The sequence below is a fragment of the Cervus elaphus genome, chromosome 1 (genome assembly GCF_910594005.1).
Source record: "Cervus elaphus chromosome 1, mCerEla1.1, whole genome shotgun sequence".
NCBI lineage: Eukaryota > Metazoa > Chordata > Mammalia > Artiodactyla > Cervidae > Cervus > Cervus elaphus.
In genome coordinates, this window is record NC_057815.1 from 24,061,739 (window position 1) to 24,085,707 (window position 23,969).

General features: G+C 35.1%; 1 protein-coding gene and 2 long non-coding RNA genes across 3 annotated transcripts in view; 1 reads left to right on the forward strand and 2 right to left on the reverse strand.

Annotated features, from left to right (window-relative positions):
* Positions 1-23,969, reverse strand: part of CNTN5 (contactin 5) — a 1,534,958-nt gene that overhangs the window by 113,234 nt on the left and 1,397,755 nt on the right. The gene's annotated exons all lie outside the window — the stretch shown is intronic.
* On the forward strand, positions 692-23,541 carry LOC122690244. The gene is made up of 3 exons (XR_006340033.1): positions 692-818; positions 18,607-18,612; positions 23,530-23,541. It is a non-coding gene; the product is annotated as an uncharacterized LOC122690244 (long non-coding RNA).
* On the reverse strand, positions 11,338-16,709 carry LOC122690205. Its single transcript, XR_006340015.1, has 3 exons — positions 15,539-16,709; positions 15,302-15,426; positions 11,338-11,527 (listed from the first exon to the last, which is right to left on the reverse strand). It is a non-coding gene; the product is annotated as an uncharacterized LOC122690205 (long non-coding RNA).

A 23,969-nucleotide genomic window follows, 5' to 3' on the forward strand; every position in this document is an offset into this window, starting at 1 on the left:
ATCAATTCTTTGGCACTCAGCTTTCATTATGGTCCAATTCTCACATCCATACGTGACTACTGGAGAAACTAAAGCTTTGATGAGTTGGACCTTTGTCGTCAAAGTAACGCCTCTGCTTTTTAATATGCTGTCGAGGTTGGTCATAGTTTTCCTTCCAAGGAGGAAGCGTCTTTTTATTTCATGACTGCAGTCACCATTGGCAGTGATTTTGGAGCCCAAGAAAATAAAGTCTCTCACTGTTTCTATTGTTTCCCCCATCTATTTGCCATGAAGCGTGGGACTAGATACCATCCTCATATTTTTTTTTTTGAATGTTGAGTTTTAAGCCAGCTTTTTTCATTCTCCTCTTTCACTTTCATTAAGAAACTCTCTAGTTCCTCTTTGCTTTCTGCCGTAACAGTGATATCATCTGCATATTTGATGTTATTGATATTTCTCCTGGCAATCTTGATTCTTGCTTGTGCTTCATCCAGCCTGGCATTTCGCATGAGGTACTCTGCATATAATTAAATAAGCAGGGTGACAATATACAGCCTTGAGGTACTCCTTTCCCAATTTGGAAGCAGTCCATTATTCCATGTCCATTTCTATGTGCTGCTTCTTGACCTGCTTACAGCTTTCTTAGGAGGAAGGTAAGGTGGTCTGGTATTCCCATCTCTTTAAGAAATTTTCGTTTGTTAAAATCTGCACAAAGGCTTTAGCATAGTCAATGAAGCAGAAATAGATGTTTTTCTGGAAGTCTCTTACTTTTTCCATGATCCAACAGATGTTGGCAATTTGAACTCTGGCTCGTCTGTCTTTTTTAAATCCCGCTTGAAGTTCTCAGTGCATGTACTGTTGAAGCCTGGCTTGGAGAATTTTGAACATTACTTTCCTAGTGTCTGAGATGAGTGAAATTATGTGGTAATTTGAACATTTTAGGCATTGCCTTTCTTTGGGATTGGAATGAAAACTGACCTTTTCCAGTCCTGTGGCCACTGCTGAGTTTTCCAAATTTGCTGGCATATTGAGTGCATCACCCTCATAGTATCATCTTTTAGGATTTGAAAAAACTCAGCTGGAATTCCATCATCTCTGCTAGCCTTGTTCGTAGTGATGCTTCCTGAGGCTCACTTGACTTCATATTCCAGGATATCTGGTTCTAGGTGAGTGATCACACCATTGTGGTTATCTGGGTCATGAAGACCTTTTTTGTATAGTTCTTTTGTGTATTCTTGCCACCTCTTCTTAATTTCTTCTGGTTCTGTTAGGTCCATACCATTTCTGTCCTTTATTGTGCGCATCTCTGCATGAAATATTCCCTTGGCATTTCTAGTTTTCTTGAGGAAATCTCTTGTCTTTCCCACGCTATTGTCTATGTATGTATCATCATTATTATACATATTGTTATTTTCTTTCTTTTACTGATATATTAACATATCATCATTATGATTATATTTATTGTTATTGTTATTTTGTATCTATCTATCTATCATCATCATTATGTGTGTAACCTGGGCCCTCAGCATGAAATTCTTGTCTCTCTTCACTTAGCCTATTTGACATCTGTTTAGGCTTCAAATTTCAATCTTTCCCCAAGTATTACTGCTTTGGAGGAAATTTCTCTTACTGCCCTGCTTAGGATATTCATGGGATTATATCCATTCATATAGTACCATATACCTCTCATTCAGAGCTGAAATCACATCAAAGCTTCTACTTATTTGTGTGACTCTCCTATTAAGTGCAGATTTCCTATTTGAATTTTAGGTACAGTAGAGCTGAAACCGTGCTTGTAATTTTCTCACTATTTTATTCCTTTTCCCAGTAAAGTTCTTGACAGCTAGTGTGTTATCACTACAGATTTGCATTAATAATTAACGATTGAATGGATAATTTTTATTAAGTCTATCACAGCTTTTTGACTATTTTTTTACACTGTTTTCTTTCAGACTCAATCAACATATTAAGAAAGTAATATACCTTCACAAAATCATAGTCTATTCTGAAAAATACCCTTAAAATAAATTTTAAAAAATGATTCTTATTATGCTATATTCTCCTGGAGTAGGAAATGGCAACCCATCCAGTATCCTTGCCTGGAAAATTCCATGGAGAGCAGAGCCTTGTGGGCGACAGTCCATGGGATCACACAGAATTGGACACAATTGAGCACACACATACCCACATGCTGTGTTCTCCTCTTTGTTAAATTGTCTTAATTAGATACCCATCTGATCATGGTGTGTCTAAATAACAACAGCAAACAAGCTATTAGCATATTTCAAACTTTGATGGGCAACAAAATCTCTGGTATTTGTAAAACACACACACACACACACACACACACAAAACCTAGATTCCTGGGCTATACTCAAGGCTACTGAATTTCATTACCTGTGACTAGAACCTCAGCATTGTAGTTTATGCAAGTTGTCTAGGAATTTTTATGCATCCTATATTTTAGGAAAAACTGAGCTAAGGAAAAGAGACTTGGATAAAGAGTCATAGGAATCTTATTCCACTTCTGACTCTTTTGTATAAGAGCTTTATGCAAGTTTCTGAAACTTGGGTAAGTTTTTGAACCTCATAAATTCTTAGTTTCTGTACATTCTATAAAAGGAATGGTAATATCAATATTATGTCTTTATTGCAAGGGCTGTGAAGGGTAATATGTATAACAATAATATATATAACAGTGCTTTGTAAACAGTTATGCTAGTATTGGCTAGGTCTTTAACTCAATAACTTTGACAATGTCATATGATCTCACAATGCTTCATTTTTTACCAATAAAAATGAGAACCTATGCAACACACTGATTTGTCAAAATAAATAAGGATAGATGTGAAAATGCTTTGAAAAAGAAAAAAAATGTACTATTACTAATGGATTCAATAATCAATCTCTATCTTCAGGGAAGTTTATGATACAAAGAGGAAAAGCTAATGCTGAAATGATAACAATTTAACAAACACATATCAGGTAGAAGGTAATGTACTAAATATTATGTACTTCCTCACAAGTCTTTGCAGAAAATCTGGTATTATAGAAGATTTTCTGCAAATGAGAAGACTGAGTCTCAGAAAGTACAAGTAACTCATGCAAGAGGACACAATATTCCAATAGTGAACTTGGAACTCAATTCTGATTCTTAGTTGCATATATACACACACACACACACACACACACACACACACACACAAATATATGAGTTTTAACTCTGCTGTTCATTAATACCCAACACTTATTCACATAATTGAACACAGGCAGAAAACACAGATTTCAAAAGTTTAACTGTTATTATTAGCAGGGACAAATGACTTTAATAAAGAAGAATATACAGAAGATTATAAAGAATAATCAAAAATGGATTTAGAGATAGAAAATGTATGTTAGAGGTGAAGTGGGCCTTGTGACTGGCTCTCTAATAATATTCACTCCACCTGTCACAATATGGTATAGGGAATTAACCCTTCATTTATATGCAGCCCTGATTAGCCTATGCAAATCTTGGAAATCTCACCTGCCTTTGCTGGTGATTGATTCAGGAAGTTAGATATAAGCCAATTCAGTCCAGTTCAGTTGCTCAGTTGTGTCTGACTCTTTGTGACCCCATGGACTGCAGCATGCCAGGGCTACTGTCCATCACCAACTCCCGGAGTTTACTCAAACTCATGTCCATTGAATCAGTGATGCCATCCAGCCATCTCATCCTCTGCCATCCCCTTCTCCTGCCTTCAATCTTTCCCAGTATTCAGGGTCTTTTCCAGTGAGTCAATTCTTCACATCTGATGGCCAAAGTACTGAAGTTTCACTTTCAGCATCAGTCCTTCCAATGAATATTCAGGACTGATTTCCTTTAGGATGGACTGGTTGGATCTCCTGGCTGTCCATGGGACTATTAAGGGTCTTCTCCAACACCACAGTTCAAAAGCATCAATTCTGCACTCAGCTTTGTTTATAGTCCAACTCTCACATTGACACATGATGACTGGAAAAACCATAGCTTTGAGTAGTCAGATCTTTGTTGGCAAAGTAATGTCTCTGCATTTTAATAGGCCAATTAGATCATGATAATCTTCTTATGATAGATGCTGGTTCTGGAGCAAGCCCGTGGTCTAAACTGGAGAAATCAGATGAAGGAACAGGTATTTGTAGAGATACACTAGGTTTTTCTCTTGCTGTATATAAACAAGAAAGCATTTGTTGTTGTTGTTTAGTTGCTAAGTAGTGTCTGACTCTTATGCCTGTCCCATGGGATTTCCCAGGCACGAATACTGGAGTGGATTGCCATTTACTTCTCCAGGGGATCTTCTCAACCGAAGGATCGAACATGTGTCTCTTGCATGGCAGGTGGATTCTTTACCACTGAGCCAGCTGGGAAGCCCCATGAAAAGATTTAGCCCCTATTATTCTTGGCAATCAGCCTATGATTGCAATGGGCTTTTAGGGTAAGGCCAGCATTGAAGATGACTGAGTGGAGAGATGGAACCAACCTGGGTCCTTGAAAGAAACTTGAGACACTGGATCAACCAATGAAATAATCTGCTTTGGCTTTCTGTTAGAAGAACCAATAAATCTCCTTATTATTGAAGCCAGTTTGAGTTACGCTTCTTGTTACTTGCAACTGGAAGCATCCTGAGATACATAGCATAACAAAACTGTGGGTTTATGATGACTGAAACTGGAATAACTTATTTTATGTGCTAAAACTAGTTTACTAGCATAAATAACCCCAAAAGAGGATCTCCAACAATATCTAATTACTCCAAATAAGTCACTTGTAACTGAAAAATGACAAGTCAGTTGGGAAAACTGTAGGAATAGCTGCCCAACTAGCAGAAAATTGCCAGAAAAGCAAATTGTACAATGAAATTACTAAATTGACTTAAACATTTACCTACAAGATAATGGAATAATCACTTTTGGATAGAGATTTGGGGCTTATTAAAGATGTAGAATTATAACCAATGAATTTATATGTTATGTGTTATATATATTTGTTTTAAAATTAAAGTATTGAAAATTAGAGAAAGAATTTTAGAGCAATCTTGACCTAAAATTCTATTTTAGAAATCCACTAATAATCTGCATCATCCTCATTGCTACATTCATTTTTTTTAAAGGGCCAGGAAAAGTTAGAGAAATTGTCATATGAGGACAAAAATGAAAAGCTAAAACTTGCCAGCTTTGACTTATAGAAGCTGACTGGATACTAGGGGAAGTAAGATCTTATGGAGGCCTTATCATTTTCTAGCTAAGTGAGTTAGGAATTCACTTTTGCATCTCTAGCACACACAAAATTTTTCAGGTACTAATGCTGGAAGGATGGGTTTTCCTGTGAATATTGCAAGAAAACTGTTCCTTTGGCTTAATACTTAAAGATGGAACAGGTGCCTTCTGTTTGTTTTGGGTGGCAAAAGAGGGTAATAAACAAATATGCCAAATGACTGAAAAATTCAAGGCTTTTTGAAGAGCAGGTAAGTAGATGATTTAAGTTTGGTCAGAGTAGCAAAATTTTATGTAGAGAAAAGGAGATCGAGGGAAGACCTTGAACACCTGGACAATGAGTTTGAACATTTTTATAAAGGTGATGGAGGTCAGTAAATGTTTTCAACTTGGAGGTGAACCAACACAGTAGATATTATAAAGGAAGAGTCAAGAATGGGAATGAAATATTATTCCAGAATTTCATGCTAAATAAATTGGAAGAAAAATGATATAAAAAGGGCAAAATCTGGAGGTGGATCTCAAAAGTTTTCCTCTCAACTAAATGTAATAAATTTTAATTGAAATAATTCTGAAGATAACACTGAAGTGCAAAGGTAGGAAGATGCTAGTTTGGAGACTGAAGAGAGTTTAAAAAGTCAGAAATCATTATTGAGAGCCATGTGACAGGAAATAAGCAACATCTGAATAGCAATATTACTGAAAAACATTGAAAGCTTATGTGAAATGAAAAACATGATTTTATAGGACCTGAGACAACTTTCTTCCATTAGGTTTTTTTTATCACTCATTACCAGAAACAGGTGATTGAGTTTAAAAGTTGGCGTGATAGGCATCAAGGAAGTCATGAATTTCAGGTAAGAAATGAATTAGATAAAACTCTTAACCATACAAGTTAAGTAGAGTGATGTGAAGCTCAGAGGAAGATAATAAATGTGGGAGGCATGTGCATTTAATTGCAACATGTTAAAACTGTTGTCCGAGGTTTCATGTCTCAAGCTACAGATCAAAATGTACATAGCAGAACTCCTAGGATGCAAGTCAGTGGCCTTGCAGTTGTAAATAGGGAGAGATAATAAGGCCCCGGCCCTCAGAGGGGGCTTCCCTGTTGGCTCAGATGGTAAAGAATCTGCCTGCAGTGCAGGAGACCTGGGTTCAATCTCTGAGTCACAAAGATCCCCTGGAGAAGGGTATGGCAATGCACTCCAGCATTCTTGCTTGGAGAATTCCATGGATAGAGGAGCCTGATGGGCTACAGTTCATGGTTTGCAAAGAGTTGGACACGACCAAGAGACTTTCAGTCACGCTAAGGGGGCTAATATATCAATTGATAATTCAAAAAATCTGCTCTTGGTATAAAACCTCAATGAACACATAAACCTTTTCTTTAACACTTCTATTTAATTTCTTACCCATATACAGTTAAACTTCATTTTATTGCACTTTACAAATATTGCTTTTTTAAAAAAAAAAAAAATGAAGGTTTCTGGCAATTCGGAATCTAGCAAGTTTGTCAGCATCTTTTTTCTAACAGCATCTGCTCACTTCATGTTTATGTGTCACATTTTTGTAGTTTTTGGGCTATTTCAAACTCTCTCCCTATTATTATATTTGTTATGGTAACCTGTAATTTTTGATGTTACTACTATAATGCAGAAAGTTCACATGATGGTTTGCATTTTTTAGTGATATTTTTAATAGGTATTTACATTGTTTTTGAGGCTTAATGCACACTTAAAGGACCAAGCATTTTGTAAGCACAACTTTTCTTTAACTTGAAATACAGTTGATCTACAAGCTGTGTTAATTTCATATTTACAGAAAAGTGATCCCGTATACTGGGCTATACAGTAGGTATAATAACTTCTAGGTGCATCCATGCTGCTACAAATGGCAGTACTTCATTCTTTTTTACAACTGAGTAATATTTCGTTGTATGTATGTGCCACATCTTCTTTATTCTTTCATCTGTTGAGGGACACAGGTTGCTTCCATGTCTTGGCTTTTGTAAATAGTGCTACCATGAATATTGGGTTTCATGTATCTTTTTTATTTATAGTTTTCTCTGGATATATGACCAGGAGTGGGATTGTTGGATCATAAATAGATCTATTTTTAGTGTTTTTTTTTTTTTTAGATCTATTTTTAATTTTATAAGGAACTTCATTCTGTTCTCCAAAGTGCCTGTACCAACTTACATTCCCATCAACTGTACAGGAGGGTTTCTTTTTTCATCACACTCTTTCTATCACGTACTATTTATAGATTTTTTGATGTTGGTCATCCTGACTAGTGTAAGGTGATACCTCATTGTGTTCCTGATTTGCATTTCTGTAATAAATAGTGATGTTGAGCATCTTTGCTTGTGTCTTTTGGCTATCTGTATGTCTTTTTTGAAGAAAAATCTTTTTGTGTCTTCCGCCCATTTTTTCTGCTGGGTGTTTGTTTTTTTTTGATATTGAGCTGTATAAGCTGTTTGTATATTTCGGAGTTTAATCTCTTGTCAGGCTTCTGAGATGGCTCAGTTGGAAAAGAATGCGTCTGTTAATGCAGGAGATGCAGATTCGATCCCTGGGATGGGAAAGATCCCCTGAGGAAGGAAATGTCAACCCGCTCCAGTATTCTTGCTTGGGAAATCCCATGTTTAGAGGACACTGAGGCTATAGTCCATGGGATTGCGACAGAATTGAACACGACTTAGCAACTAAACCACCACCACAATAACAACAAATCTCTCGTCAGCCAGATCATTTGCAAATATTTTCTCCATTATGTAGGTTGTCTTTTCATTTTGCTTATGATTTCCTTTGCCATGCAAAAACTTTTAAGTTTTTAGTTCCTATTTGTTCATTTTTGTTTTCATTTCCATTACTCTAGGAGATGTATCCAAAAAGATATTGCTGCAGTTTATGTCAAAGAATGTTCTGACTGTGTTTTCCTCTAGGAGTTTTCTAGTATCTGTAGCATATTATATTTAGATCTTTAAGTTTGAGTTTATTTTTGTATATGGTTTTAGAGAATGTCCTAATCATTCTTTTACATGCAGTTGTCCAGTTTTTCCAGAATAACTTATTTTCTCCATTGTATAGGCTTGCCTCTTTTGTGGTAGATTAATTGACCATGGGTGAGTGGGTTCATTTCTGGGCTTTCTATTCTATTCCATTGATCTATGTCTTTTTTGCACTAGTACAAAATTGTTCTGATAACTGTAGCTTTGCCATATAGTCTGAAGTCAAGGAGTTTTATTCCTCCAGCTCTGTTTTCCTTTCTCAAGATTGTCTTGGCTTCTCATGGTCTTTTGTGTTTCCATATAAATTTTAAAACTTTTTGTTCTGGTTCTGTGAAAAATGCCAATGGTAATTTGGTAAGGAGTGCATTGAATCTATAGATTGCCTTGGGTAGTATATTTATTTTGACAATATTGATTCTTTCAATCCAAGAACATTATTCTTGGGATTCTTTCTGGTTGTCATTTTCAATTTCTTTCTTCAACATCTTAAAGTTTTCTGAATGCATTCCTTTGGTCTCCTTAGGTAAGTTTATCACTAGGTATCTTCTTATTTTTGATGTGATGGTAAATGAAATTGCTTCCTTAATTTCTATTTCTGATCTTTAGATGTTAGTGTATAGAAATGCAACAGATTTCTCTGTATTAATTTTGTATCCTGCAACATTACTGAATTAGTTGAAGAGTTCTAGTAGTTTTCTGGTAGTGTCTTTAGGATTTTCTATGTATAGTATCATGTCATCTGCAAACTGACAAGTTTACATCTTTTCCAATTTCAATTCCTTGTATTTATTTTTCTACTCTGACTTCTCTGAGTTCTGTGGCAAGAACTTCCAAAACTAAGTTGAACAAAAGCAGTAAAAGGGGATAGTCTTGCCTGGTTCCTAATCTTAGAGGGAAGATTTCAGTTTTCTGCTGTTAACTATGACATTATCTATGAGTTTAGCTGTGAGTTTATATGGCCTTTGTTATTTTGAAGTAGATTTTCTCCATGCCCACTTTCTGAAGAGTTTTTTTTTTTAATCATAAATGAATGGTTATTTTCATTAAAAGCTTTTTCTGTATAAGCATAAATTTTATATTTACTTGAAAACCAAAACATTTGTGTGACTTTTTATTGTGATATTCACCTTATTGTGGTGGTCTGGAACAAAACCCACAGAATCTTCAAGTATATATGCACTCCAGGTTGCCAGAATCTACCATATGAATTATTCTTGGCTATTTGAAATTAGTTTTTAATATTTAGATTAATATTTGCTGTAAGAATGAATGTATGTATGAATGTATGCTGCAAGGAATAGGGTGGAGTGAAAGGAAAATCATGAAAAAAATTGCTGAGGGACTTAAAGAGATCAGAGCACCAAACTTCAAATAATAATTTTGTGATTGCAACCACACTAAACTTCTGAAAATCTTTTCCCACCACACCACTCCCAGTTTTTCCTCCAATTTTACTGGGTTTGCTATTCTGCTTATTGACATATTATATGACATGACAGTATATTTAATATTAAATGACTATGATTATTGTTTACTTAGTTACTGTTCTGTATACTGAACATTCTTCCTTATTTATGTGAGTTTTAAAAAATGTGATTATTCTTTTTAGGGAAAAGGATTACATATTCATTCATTCATTCATCTAATAATTTGTTTAACAATATTGGGAAATATACAAACTAGACTTTGGGCATTAGGCAGTAAATAAGATATAGAATGTACTTGCCCTTATATGTTTTACTTTGTAGGGAGGAGAAGATAGTCAGTGAACAAATGAATGAGATGATTTCAGATAGTAATAAATGCAATGAAGAAAATAAAGTGGTATAAAAATTGGTTGGAGACAAGGCAGGAGACATTAGACGTGGAGCTGATAATCAAATCATATCATTGTTCAGTGGCTGAGTCCCATTCGACTCTTTGCGACTACATGGGCTTCAGCATGCCAGGCTTCCCTGTCCTTAACTATCTCCTGGAGTTTGCTCAAATTCATCTCCATTGAGTTGATTATGCTATCTAACTGTCATCCTCTGCCACCCCCTCTCCTTTTGCCTTCAGTCTTTCCCAGCATCAGAGTCTTTTCCAGTGAGTCAGTTCTTCTCATCAGGTGGCCAAAGTACTGGAGCTTCAAATTCAGCATCAGTCATTTCAATGAATATTCAGGGTTGATTTCCTTTGGGATTGACAGGTTTGATCTCCTTGCTGTCCAAGGGACTCTCAAGAGTCTTCTCCAACCCCACAGTTCAAAAGCATCAATGATAGGAAAGAACTATCCAGCACATAAATGGGCAAGAGTTTTCCAGGCAGATATTAATAATAAAAATATTCCTAAGTGTTATGTGCTTGGCATATCTGTGGAACAGAAAAAGAATTCTGCTGTGGTTTAGTCAAAGTGATAGAAGAGGTTAGAGGAAGATAATATTGTTGGAAATATCAGTAAGTGCCAGGTAATAAAGGGATTTGAAGACAATGGTAATAAATTTGGATTTTATTCTGAGTGTATTGAAAATTCATTGGAAATGAATTTTCTTTTCATACAAGAAGAGTCAAAGGAAAGAATCCATTGAAAATTGTAGATAAAAAGGTGCAATGTAAGACTTTAGAACATATAGAAAGATTTGGGGGAAAACCTATGTAAATGATAAAAATTTATGAGCATTTTTCTTTGCAATAAAATTTTTATAACAAATACAAATTGTGATAATTCAGTAAGTCTGTTTTCCAGTGCTGATTTATTGTACTGTTGTTGCTTAGTAGACATTGTCAGTAGTAGTAGTAGCAGTTTCAGAGACACTGGCCATTGGATGCTCCAAGGATGCTTTGGACATATATTTCTTGCAATCTCATGGACTCTGTGGTGATTTTTCTACTTCCATTGAAAGGAAAAACAGAAATTTTACCATCTCTTCCCCATGTCAGTCTTATAAAATTGGAATTTTTATGACATTTATCCTAATTAATATAATTTGTGAATGGCATGCATTTGTCATTGGGATTTTGACTCCTTGTGAGTTGTGAGCTAAAATAGCTTGTGCTGTTTTGGGCTGAAGCATTTAATTACTAATGTGAGACTTTACACATCACTACATTTAAAATGTTTATTTAAAGAATCCTTGTGTTCCTTTTTAGAAAAATACAAACATTTCTTGGTCAATTATTACAAACTTCAGGTGAAAGGTAAATTAAGCAACAATTTCAAGTAGTTAGGCAGGCATAAACAATGTAGTTTTATATAAGTTGGAGTTGTGCACTCTTTATATATTCCAATATATAAGTGTTACTCTCCATCCATCGAAGGTGATCTTTCTGAAATGGAAAATAGATATTTGAGTGTCTATTGTGCAAACTAGCAAGAATAATTAAAAATAATCAACTTATTTATTTAAAACCTCAAGCAACCCAGACACTATCCTGAAATTAATTTAGTAAGCTAGTGTTACATAAATTCTAAGAACAGATGAGTTGAAGAAATCCTGTGGGAAAATAACATATGGGGTGCTAAAATATGCTAGGTATCATGCTTCTGCAGAGCTTTCTATAAATCCAATATTGGATTTATTGTGTATGACTCATTACAACTCTGTAATGCAAATTAAGATAAAAAAATAACATATGCCTATATGGGCTTAAAAAATTTTCAATCTCACTATTCATTTATGAATAATTTATAGCTATCCTGTGACATATTTTCCTAAATATACAATAAGGTAAATTTGGAATTATTTCCAAAGACACTTTAGGACCACATGTTTATAAAGTCATTAATTTTAAGACAGCTGCACCCTTGGCAATACTGTGGCCTAAACTAGACTTTCTTTAATATATTTTTCTCTGAAGCATAAATTTGCAACTATTCTCATTTACAGTTGTTCCCCAGCATCCACCAGGGATTGATTCCTAGATCCCTCCTCAGATGCAAAAATTTGGGGATGCTTAAGTCCCTTGTATAGAAAGGGATAGTATTTGTATATAATTTACACAATCTTCCTGTATACTTTAAATCATCTCTGTATTAATTGTAATAAGTCTAAATGCTATCCAAATACTTGTAAAAACAATGTAAATGCTATATAAATAATTACCTATACAACAAATTTAATTTTTGTTTTTTGGAACTTTCTAAAATATTTTTCCCCAAATATTTTTGATACACTGTTGTTTGAGTCTGCAGATGCAGAATCCACAGATACGGAGAGTTGACTATATTTAGATTTTCTTTCATGATGTTCCTTGATACCAACAACTTGTTCTACAAGATATTTATTTGAGACTAGGGACATGTTTCACAGTCATGGAAGTGAACAAAAGTTGACAAACATGTATCTGGGGGTCATTAGTTTTATATTTTAACTAACTGAGCAAATCAATTGGACCCTTGGGACTTAGAAAAGAAAAAGTATTACTTCTTAAGTGCTTAACTTATTGGGCAATGGCTGAGATAAAGAACTGTCTCAGTGGTTTCTTGACGGTTACTTGCTTATCCTCTGAGTTTTTGTTGTTGTTGTTCTACAACTGTAAGAAGATATTTATCACTGCAGAATGTACCGTTAGAGCTCAGCACAGATTGAAAAAAAGACTACTGTCATATGGTGACAGTGAACTTGGTGCAATCCCTATGCCACCATGGAATTCATTAGGAGAGACAGAGACAGTGGGCTTTTGCAGAAGCACATAAGTAGAGCAGTCCTGGAGGTTGGATAATTTGTAACAGATGTTCCATATAATGAATGGATTATGGGGAGAGTGTCTGCAATGCAGACTATCTCATTCAGTGGGTATGATCAATGCTTCTTATTAGCTTGACTTAACATTCTGTGAACTGAGGTTGTGAGACAAATATGTGAGCTTTGATTTACTGATACACACATATCAGGTAATAAAATCTCTTCGAAACAGAGATTAGGTATCTCAAATGAAGTTTACTAATAACAGTCCTATTTCTTGAGTTGGCACAAAAGAAATAATTACATGAACCAATAACTGCCTGAACTTGTTTAATGCCATATTTTTCTGTGATTAATGTGCACTAAAATTAACCAAATTAGAACACTGACAAATGAGAAAGCTGACAATTTAGTATAGATGATTAATTTTTGTTAACTTATGTGATTTAGGAAAAAAAAATCCTTTGTTTGAAATTCTGTACTTTTGACCCAGAATGTGTTAAAAGCTAAGACATAATTCCAGAGGAACTTGAAAACCATTCATACTATTTGTTTTCAATTAAAAAAATCTAAGTACTTCCAAATCTTTTAGTGTCCTTGGTGCTGTTTATAAAGGCTTTTTACTTTAATTTTTGCATTGCTTCATTGCCAACTAAAAGTATGCAAAATTTCAGGTAAATATTCATATAATGAATATTTATGTTCTTAAAATATTAAAGACTATGATGTAAATCAATTTATAATATTTGGGGGGGTTCATTTCATATGCTATCAAGCTGGTTACTTTTAGATAGGCAGATAGTGATGATTGTCACTGGTAGAAAAGCAGTAATCTTAGGGCTCTATTATAGATTCATCTACATATCTTTTCTAGAATGAAATATAATTTGTGCATTTAACTTTTTTTAATTCAGCCTTAGCCTCTTGGTGACTTTGTGTAACTGTACTTCAAGCTCTTATTTGTTTCACACATAGGAAATTCTCTTGTGCACTAAGGTAGCTATTGTAGTTTGCTCAAAGATGAGACCTCCCACAATGGAATCCATAATGTAAATAAATACACTAATATAAGCAATCCACTTCTGGAAAGTGAGGGAAAGCTTCATCAACTCAGTTAACTGAATATACTGAGATGGTCCCAATGGTGTTTCACAGTTCATGCTAATGATGGTAAACCCGCAGAGAACACAGTTATGCCAGGCTTAAAAACATGCTCATTTGGCCCTGAGGAAGAAGAAGCAACCAAATTGCTCCCATTCACCTTTAGAATGCTTATCAAAGTGTAAATGAACAAGATGGACAGAACAATCATAAAGTTATCAGATATTTCATCAGTGGATAATCAGATAGGATTGTTTGTTGGATAAATGTAGACCATTTTCTTGTTTATAGGTACCATGAAGAACAATGATTCACCTCCAACTTCCTAATCTTAATGATTAGGGAAACATATTCTTCGTCTGGTGAAGAATATCAACAACAGTGTCTTGCATTTTCTGAAAAGCATTCCACCACTTGAAATCTCAATTCATTTTCTTATTAAATCTGCAACTTGGATATTACGTCCCCATTTTACAAATGAAGAATCCAGAAGAGGTAAAATGACTTGCCTCCAGTTATCCAGGAGATAAAGAGTTAGATCCAAATCCTGGCCTGAGGTTATTTTTAGGATGCTACAATGTATGGGCTGTGTAACCTGGCTTCGATCACACCCATTTTAAAAAACACGAGTCATCTTTAAGTTGGGCTATTGAGATTCAGCAAACATTTACAGTGCACCAGCTATAAATTAGTGCAGCATTAAGGGCACAGTTACCCAAAGATCTTTTTTCCAAACAGCACAAGTACAGCAGATCTTTTCCCACTACTTTTTGCACATTTTGAATTTATGCAGTTTTATTTTCTCACAGCAATAATTAACCTTGCAGCTGTCATTTTTATGTCTTAGTTTTTCAATAGTTGACCACTTTGACTTTTGTAGAGATAATTCTCTGTTTTAATAAACTGCTTTTTTTTTTTTGCAAAAGTAGGAAATATTTCTTCCTTTCCTTCTCAGTTTTTTAGGTACCTCACCAATGATTCACAAATTTCCAAAAGCAAAATCTACTGTTATACTCAATCTATAACATAGGAACCCATGTACTCATGACTGCTAATCTTTACAAATAATGTATTAAATAGATTTTCTCCATAAGTACTAAGCAACATGTTTTACATAATTTAGTTTAGAAAAAATAAAAAAGACATCAATTTTGAAAGATTTTTTTAATCAAGAATGAGTGGCTTATTCTTTTTTTTTCCTCATCATCTGCTGTTCAGTTTCATCCCTACTCTTTCACCTCACTTGCTCTAACTCATTAGAAAGCTAATTGCCTTTGTAATTCCAAATTAAGGAGTAGTGAAATGGAGACATTACCTTTACCAGGTGTTTGGGAGGACAAAATCCAATTTGCAGTAAAAGTTTCTTCCAATCAGTGTTAGCCCTCTGTTCAGGCTGCATGGATTTTGTGTGGGTTAATGAAGAATCATTCAGAGTCCAGGCTATATGTTGTATTGTGTTACACAAAATCAAGAAAATAATTAAGAATTGAGTACTCTGGAATATAAATTGAAGTAAAACAAGATTTGGGGATAGAATCTAAAGTGAACTTACCAATTTTGTATTATCTTCCTTGGGGATATGCCCAGTCATTGTGTTGACATCCAGCAGAATTTTTGCTTGGAACTTGGATTCCACATGTGGATACCAAAAAAGGGCCATGTAATAATGTATATATATGCCCTGCAAAACTAGGGCTTTCCCTGAAAACAAATTACTACCCAATATTCAAAAGACATGCTAAAACAATTTATGTAAAAGTCACAGGAAACAGTGCATTCAGGGAAATAAAAAGGTTAGGTTTCAGAAAGTTTAGGTTCAAAAGGTTAGGTTTCCTAAACCAACTGTTGGTTGGTTAGGCCGTGCCTACATAAAGTATACGAAAAGTAGGCAGGATGACATTTCCAAACAATTCAAACAAATGAATAGACATATAAAATGTACTTCTGATATTTTAGCTAAGCAACATTGGTGACCTTAAGGACATCCTTTTGAAAATCAAAGACCATTTTTGTTTGTTTGTTTGTTTTCTGCTGTTTTGTCTTCAAGGCTCTTAACATAATTCACTTATAAGTAGATGAGAAACAATGAACATCAAAGTTTTGAAAGAATAGGGACTGCAACTGGACAGAAGTTTAGGCACTCTTTTAAAGCAACTGGCCACTTTTTTCTTGCTTAATAATTGGGGCAATTGGAAGAAAGTTTAAAATGAGAGAACAAGGAGAGATCATGTAGAAAGAGGTCTATTATTGACTGATTCTTACTATTCCTGAGGATATTTTGTCCAGAAGTGATTTCTTTCTATTAAAACATAAAATGTTTAGAAAACAAGCCCCACAAGATGTCCTGAGACAAGTCCCAAACCTCTCTGAGGTTAGTTTCCTTATCTGCAAATTGGAATTAAAAATAGTAACCCTCTCATATTGTTTTTATAGGACACTCTAGATATATAAGATGAAATAATTCATAGAGAGACTTTAACACAGTTCTTGGCATATAGGAAGAACTTAACAAATATTAGCTGTTTCGTCAATAGAGCTTATGATCAGAAAGCAAAACGTGCTGCTCATATATCTGTAATCATACTCTTTGTATTATATTATAAAAAGTGTCCCTTCATGCTGGGGACATAAGTTGCTTGTGATTAGCTGTAACACAATGCCTGTTTCATATTATGCATGCATGCGAAGTCACTTCAGTCATGTCCAGATCTTTGTGACCCTATGGACTGTCGCTCCTCTGTCCATGGGATTCTCCAAGCAAGGATACTGAAGTGGGTTGTCATGCATCCCCCCTCCAGGGCATCTTCCCAACTCAGGGATCGAACCCTGGTCTTCTGTGTCTCCTGCACTGGCAGGCAGGTTCTTCACCAGTTGTGCCACCTGGGAAGTCCTCTGCCACGTATTATGTGCCCTATAAATGTTTGATGAATAGCTACTGAATGAATGAGAGAAGAGTGAGCAAGGGCTAAAGTTGAGCAACCTGCTCAAAGTCACACACCTAGTTAGAGCTTGTGGGGACGCAGAACATTCTGTCTGACTTCAAACCCTACGCTTTCCTTAAGATCCTGCACAGCTTTTCATACATTATCACTTACCTCTCTCCACTTACTCTGATTTCATTATTACACTGAATTTGCCCTTGTCAAGGTCATCAATTATTTCAAACTGCTCAAACCAGTGGTATCTATTTGTTCTTGATTTACTTGCATTTGACACTGAAGGCTGTTTTCTCCTACCTGAAATTGCCTTTTCCTGTCTCTAAGGTTTGGTGTCTTTGATCTTCCACTTAGTTGCTGTCTGGCAGCTACTTCCCCATCTTCATGTAGCTTCCTCCTCTTCCTCAACGTCAGTGTTTCTGAAGCTTCTGTCTTGAGCTTCTTCCCCTTCTCATTCTTCACATGCTGTCTTTGCAATTTCATTTTCATCTCATCATGCTGAAATTTACATCTCAGTTCAACCCTATTCTCTCCTGATCTCTGTAGCCACAAATCTATTTACTTACTGGATATTTATCTCTCTAGAGAGCCTTATCTTAACTGCTCTTTCTTCATTCCCCAATTTGCCTATCTCCTTATCTTCCAGATAAATTGAAAAGCATGACCATTCTTAATTAGGATGGCCACTTAATTTATCATCTAAGCCCAGACAATTTTGAGAGAAAGGACTTCATCAATAATTATGCTGGGTCTCCGAGTTTAACCTGGAACTGCCTTGGTCTAAGCAGACTGTACGTCTCTCCTCCCATTGACCACTCAGTTAAGTATTACCGCTGGGATTTATCCTGGCCTCCTCTTCTCATTTTGCATAATGTGAGCCACCAAGTTCTGTAGACCTTGTCTCCTTCCTATCTCTTTAATATATGTGTTTCTTTCCATCTCAATTACCATTGTCTTTTATCAGACCCTTCTTATTTCTTATCAGGATTATTGCCATGGTCTCCCATTTGGTCTCATGCTCCTCTAAAACATGCCCTGCTTTGTCAGAATGATCCTCTTGAAGTGCATATCTAATTCCATGCCTTTCCAGTTTTGGCCCTTTAATGGCTATCTATAATCTGTGGCATAAAGGTAAGCTCTTTCCCGTAACATCAGACTTATACCCAATCCTGCCTCACCACTTATCCTTCTTGCACACTAAAACTGTCTCGGCATATAGTAGGTACTCACCAAACAATAAATAAAATCAGCATATAAAACATAACCCCACATACCAAGAACTTGCTTCAACAAGTTTACATAAGTGAAAAGTGATAGTAGATGTTATTTTTATAATAGGATGGACGCATTAAAAAAAAGTGTAAGATTTGTGGAGCAAAATACAAAGTGAATTGTGATTACCTTTCAATTTGTGATTCAGAAATATGTGTGATATAAAACTTATTTGATTAGATTTTTCTTAAAATGCAAGAGGGAAGTCAATGTACTTGTTTCATAATAGCAAAATGCTCCCCAGAAAGTCTAAGTCAGTTGATGGAAATATCAGTTCCTAAAAGAGAACTTGGCTTCTGGCAGGCACTCAATATTTGTTGAGTACCTAAATATAAGAAATTTAGTCTCCATCAATTGGTTGTCTATATACAGTGACAATTCATTTGTTCATTTTATGTATAACTGTGGCAAGCATTTGGTCATTTGATCAAGTCACTCCAGTCAACTATTATTTCAGTGAACCAAACTAAATGTTGCACAGAAAATCCACAGTCAAAAATGTTACTTTTTAGTCAGTTGTTAGAGTTCCCAGATTAGCAAGCAAGCACATGAAAAGTACAAGAGAAAAAAAACTAAACAGCTATTCAGCATCTAAGAGAAATTGTATAGATGTCAATCAAACTAGTTAATGTAGAAAATGTCTAAGCAAGTGATTTGTATACACTATTTTATGTGTCTTACCCAATACTAGTGACAGTAGTGATCTAAAATTCCCACAGTGCTATACAGGATATTCTAATAAGACTTTGCAATGAATGAGATTAGATTTTCTTCTAGACAAGGACATTTTATTTTATATCTCAATTTTAAAGCTTTTTTAAATATTGGAAAAACAAATATATTAACCAAATAATTTCTATTGTGCTCTAAAATATAAATTACTGGCAAATTTGTTTAATATTAATATTAACATTAAAATTACACCAAAAGCATTTGTTATTGTTCTTTTGAGCCTCAAATACCAGCACATCATCAAACCCAGCTTTGTTTTTTGTGATTTATAGCTCCTTTTCTTTTTCCCTGGAGACTCTTTTTATTCCAAGACATTACTCCACCATATGAAGGCTTATGCAAACTCCAAGCCTGTCATTTCATATTAGATTAGTGGTGGAAAAGGAAAACTGTGCGAACTCTGGATAGTTGTGCCAAACACTTGTGCATTTTAAAGCTTGAAAGTTTAGTAGTGGTCAGATGGTAAAATACATTTATATCAATTTGGAATCTACACATTTCAAAAGGGTAGTGCTTTGAGATATATAAAGGCAGAGAACATTAATACTGGTTAATTTTCAAACCTACATGTATAAGAAATATGTTCAAGATTTTCATTGAGCTTGAGTTTCCTTTTGTATTTGGAAAAGTGATAGTGTGTACTTGTATCTCTCCAAGGACAAAAGGCAGAAAACTTGAGAATTTTTCTCTCTTGCTGGTGAGGATCACTGAAGAGTATATCTTGGAGAGAATTTGGAGAGTATTTAATCAAAGTTTCCAAGTTGGTTTCCATCAGATGGTAACTGGTATCTTTAGATTATTTTCAACTATTTGAAAACAGAACACAACAGATAACACTTCACAACTAGTTAAAATGTAAATCCTTTTTCTTTTTTTTTCTGTTAGCTAGAGTTAAATTATCTAGTTTGGTAACACTGGCTACCTCATGATAAAAGATTTTAGTGGAAATTTAAATAGAAATATGAATTAATGATTACTTCAACATAACGAACAAAATCTTTCAAAACATAAGGCTCTTGAGGTAGAATAATAGAAAATGATCTTTTGTGTGAAAAGCTGATGAAACCTCTGAGGAGGCTTTAGTATGCTATTTTTATAGATGAGCAAACACATTAAAACGACTTTGTTATAGCTGATCCTCCCCTTTGCTAAAGTCCTTTTGTTCCTGTAGCTTCATACATAATCTGATGCTGTGCCTGGCTGACTTCGTGGTGTATTACTTCTGCAGTCACACAAGGTCCCTGTCTTAGAAGGTGCCTATGCTTGGATTAATGTTCTGCTGTCACTGTCTTAAGATTCTTGTCAAACTTTTGCATTTTCATTTTGCACCAGGACCCACAACTTATGAAGTCAGTCCTATAGCTATGCCTATGGATTTTCATAGCATTTCATTATTTCCCCTAGAAGATGTATGTTATCTAGGGAGCTTTCTTCCTTGGTGTTTCTCACCCCATTCCCAAAGGTGGTTCTCACACTAGCGGACAAGCCACTTGGTCTCACACAGAGGGCTGAGATCTTGGCATCTACATCTGCTTCTATTCTGCAGCAGGGCTTGCTACAGAGCAGGTGCCAGATGAATGGGTGAGTGAATAAATAAATGGCAAATTATCAACAGATGCCTGTGACTTATTTAACTGGCACAACAAATTCTTAATAGCTTCTGTTTTGAAATAAAAAGTGACAAGGTTGATCAGCAGAGACTAAAGGTAAAATATTCAAGGAAAAATATTGGAAAGAATAAACGGAATTGAACTGATGAGATGTTTGAAGCAAGTAAGATTGAAAGACATTCTGAACTCCAGGTTGACTCAGAAGTGATAGATGGAAGGAGGAATGAATAGTTAAAAGCAGTCAGATTTTTCTCAACAAATTGTGTCCTGAAGTAGATTCTTCTCAAATTTAGTTTAATACATGTCATATCTATCTTGTAAATTGTAATTCAGGGAAGAAAAGTTGTCATTCAAGTTTGGGGAAAAGAGGGTATACAGGCAGTGCGTTCAGAAAGAACCAAGAGATTGTGGATTGTTCTTTGACTGTGTATGCCAAGACTTTCTTGATCTACTGTTTTTCATTAATTAATAACAGAGCAATCTGAATAAAAATTTGTATGAAGAAGTGCATTTTTTATTGTTTTCTCTGCCTGCGGGCAGAATAGACAGAGCTCAGACTCAGGTTCCCAGTTAGTTTAGCTAAATGCATTTTATTCTTTAAACCATGATAGTTTCTTATCCTTATATTCTCTTTGGTAAACATATTTCTGACAGTTTTGTAAAATAAAATAACAAAAAACTAACACTTCTTTCTCTGTTGTGTTTTATGTTGTGTTTGGTCACCTCTCATAATGCTTGGGAGTATCAGTTCTTTACAAATTGTGTATTCCCCTCAGTGAGGTTATCCCTTAATGGTCTATCTCCTTTTCCATAGAGAATATAATACAGTTTTATCCATCTTTAAAGAGGTTCCCTGTAGCATTGTCTAGATTTACTTTCTCCCTTGTTGCTGTATCACACTTGAGTAAGTGACTTAAATTGTGCACAGATGTCCAGGTGTGGCTTTAATTTCTTTTTATATTCTGGCAAAATAACTTATTTTAAGTTCATTACTTCTATTATGAGTCTCCAAATTATGCATGGTGCTGTTATAAGGCTGGTTCACTGAATATTAAGTATATGAGAGCAAGCAATTTTATGCTTCAGATGATTATTTATGAGAAAATTCAATTTTTGGAGGATGATAATGATGGTGGAATAGAGGTGAATAATAGCACTGACATTCACAAGCAAAATAAAGCAACAGTGGAAACAAGCATTTGGGGGAAAGACAGCTTTCAAGCAGTGCGTGAGAAGAGAAGCAGGGACCAGCTCTAGTCGGGGAAGCTCAGATTCCAAACAAGCACTGATGAGGTCTTGGGGCCACACACCTGAGCCCCAATTTAGTGCGCTTGTGGGGTCAGGTGAAGAATTGCAGGATTTGATGAGATGCGCCAAAGAATGTCATAGACTTTCTCTAATGGGAAAGGAGACAATCTCCTAGGTTATCTAGGATAATATGGACTTTAGTCCCCTGTCTCCACGGAAATAGAATTACAGAGTTATAAAAACACATTCCTTGCTAGCTAAGAATGTTCCGCATTCTCTGAGCTATACAATGAAGGTATCCTATACGAAGTATGGTGAAATTGCCTTTACCATTCTCATTTTATGACACTCGAGTAAGTGTGCTTTAAGGATTCTGCTGCTAAAATTGTAACCATCATTAGAACACCTTCATCTAGAGAGCTCAGCTTTGGTCCTGTCGCCTGAACTATTAGAAGGCCCCAAGTTTACAAACCCAATGGTGGGAGGAGTGGGAGAAAGAAGAAGACAGGGTAAAACTATTTTGAGTTTCATGTTACAACATTAAGAGCTGCAATATTCAAGCATCTGAGTTCCTTCAATTACCAGGAAGCTTCAGAAAGAAAAAAGAAAAAAAACAGAATCTTTACTTTAACTTTTAAATCTGTCTGAGACTAGCCAGATAGAAGAGGCAAGCTATTTTTACTAGTTTTAGAAAAATAATACAAGTATATAATAGAAAATTGGTGACTTGAAACAACTCACTTCAAATGAAAGCTTGAGCTGAATGTTGCATGAATATTCAGACAATAGCAACCTGTTTGAAATTGCTATTGAGTGTAATTCCAAATTTCTGCATTTTATCATCTCCTAGGCATAAAGCCAAAGGCTAAAAGAACAGAACACAAAAAAGTCGAGCCTGAATTATATTCTAAATGCTGTTGAGTTTAATTTTACTTACAAAGCAGAATGTTACTTTGCCACTTAAATATGCCCCTCGCAGCCCTGTAAAAATACCTGGCTTCTTGTTATCAGCCTCTAAATTGTGTTATTCATTTAGAAAGCTCCAATTTTAAGAGCATCATTCTAAATTACTAGGCAAGTGCTACACAATAAATACACATAATCTAAAACCGACTGTAGTGAGAGAATAAAGCAATTTTCTATAAAATTGACTGTAGTGTGTGGCTTGCCATTCCATAAGCCTTGTAACTTGAAAGGCATAAAGGAAAAATTTTAGCTAAATGAAATATCATGAGAGGATGAGCACTTTAAAAAGTTGATGTTTTGTAATTGAGTAATACAGATACACATTTTTGTTGTAAATTTGGAGACGAGTTCAAATAACCTTCGGAATAGAAACAAACACACGCAAAAAATGAGCATTCTGCCACTCACCCAGATACACATCCGTTTCAAAACAATGTTTTACTTGGACCAGTAGTAGATGTACTACCCCAAATCAATAAACCTTGGGTGACACATACAACTAAAACAGATGATGAAGCTTACATGGGCCTTGTATTTCCTGCTCAAGATTTTTATAGTATTAATGAATTATTGAAAATTATGATTGGAAAACATTCCAAGTGAATAAAATAAGTTAATGTAAGATACAAGTTTTTGTTACAAATTGTGTAATTTTTTCTCTGTAGAGATCATGCAAGGGGTCTTAGCATGCAGTAGTCACACCAGTCAAATGTGATTTTTTTGAGACCAAAAAGGGAGAGGTGGGATTCTGGTAATATTCTAGCTCTCGTCTTAAATAGCAATTTCTTGGTGTGATTACTTTATGATTTTTTTTCTTTGAGCTGTATACCTATACAAATATGGTTTTTGTATTTTTATGCAGATATATTGTATCTCCATAAAAAACAAAAAAAGAAAAGAAAGAAAAAGGGGGGAAAAAGAAAAGAGAAAGAGGGCAGAAATAAAGGAATGAAGGAGGCAGAGAAAGAAAGGGAAAGACAGAGAGAAAAAGAAAGAAAGGAAGAAAGAAAAAGAGAAAATGCATGCTTAGAGCGGCATTTCCCAAACTGGCGAATAACGCGCTGAAAGAAGTTAGTGCTGTAGGCATTTACTTAATTCAAATAAGATATAGCTTCATAGGGTTGTAGAATCTGGCAGCCTTGCTCGTAGTTGGAAGCCACTTAACTGTCATTTCTGCACAGAGAGACTGTATGTTGACATTTTCAGACTTTTAAACAAT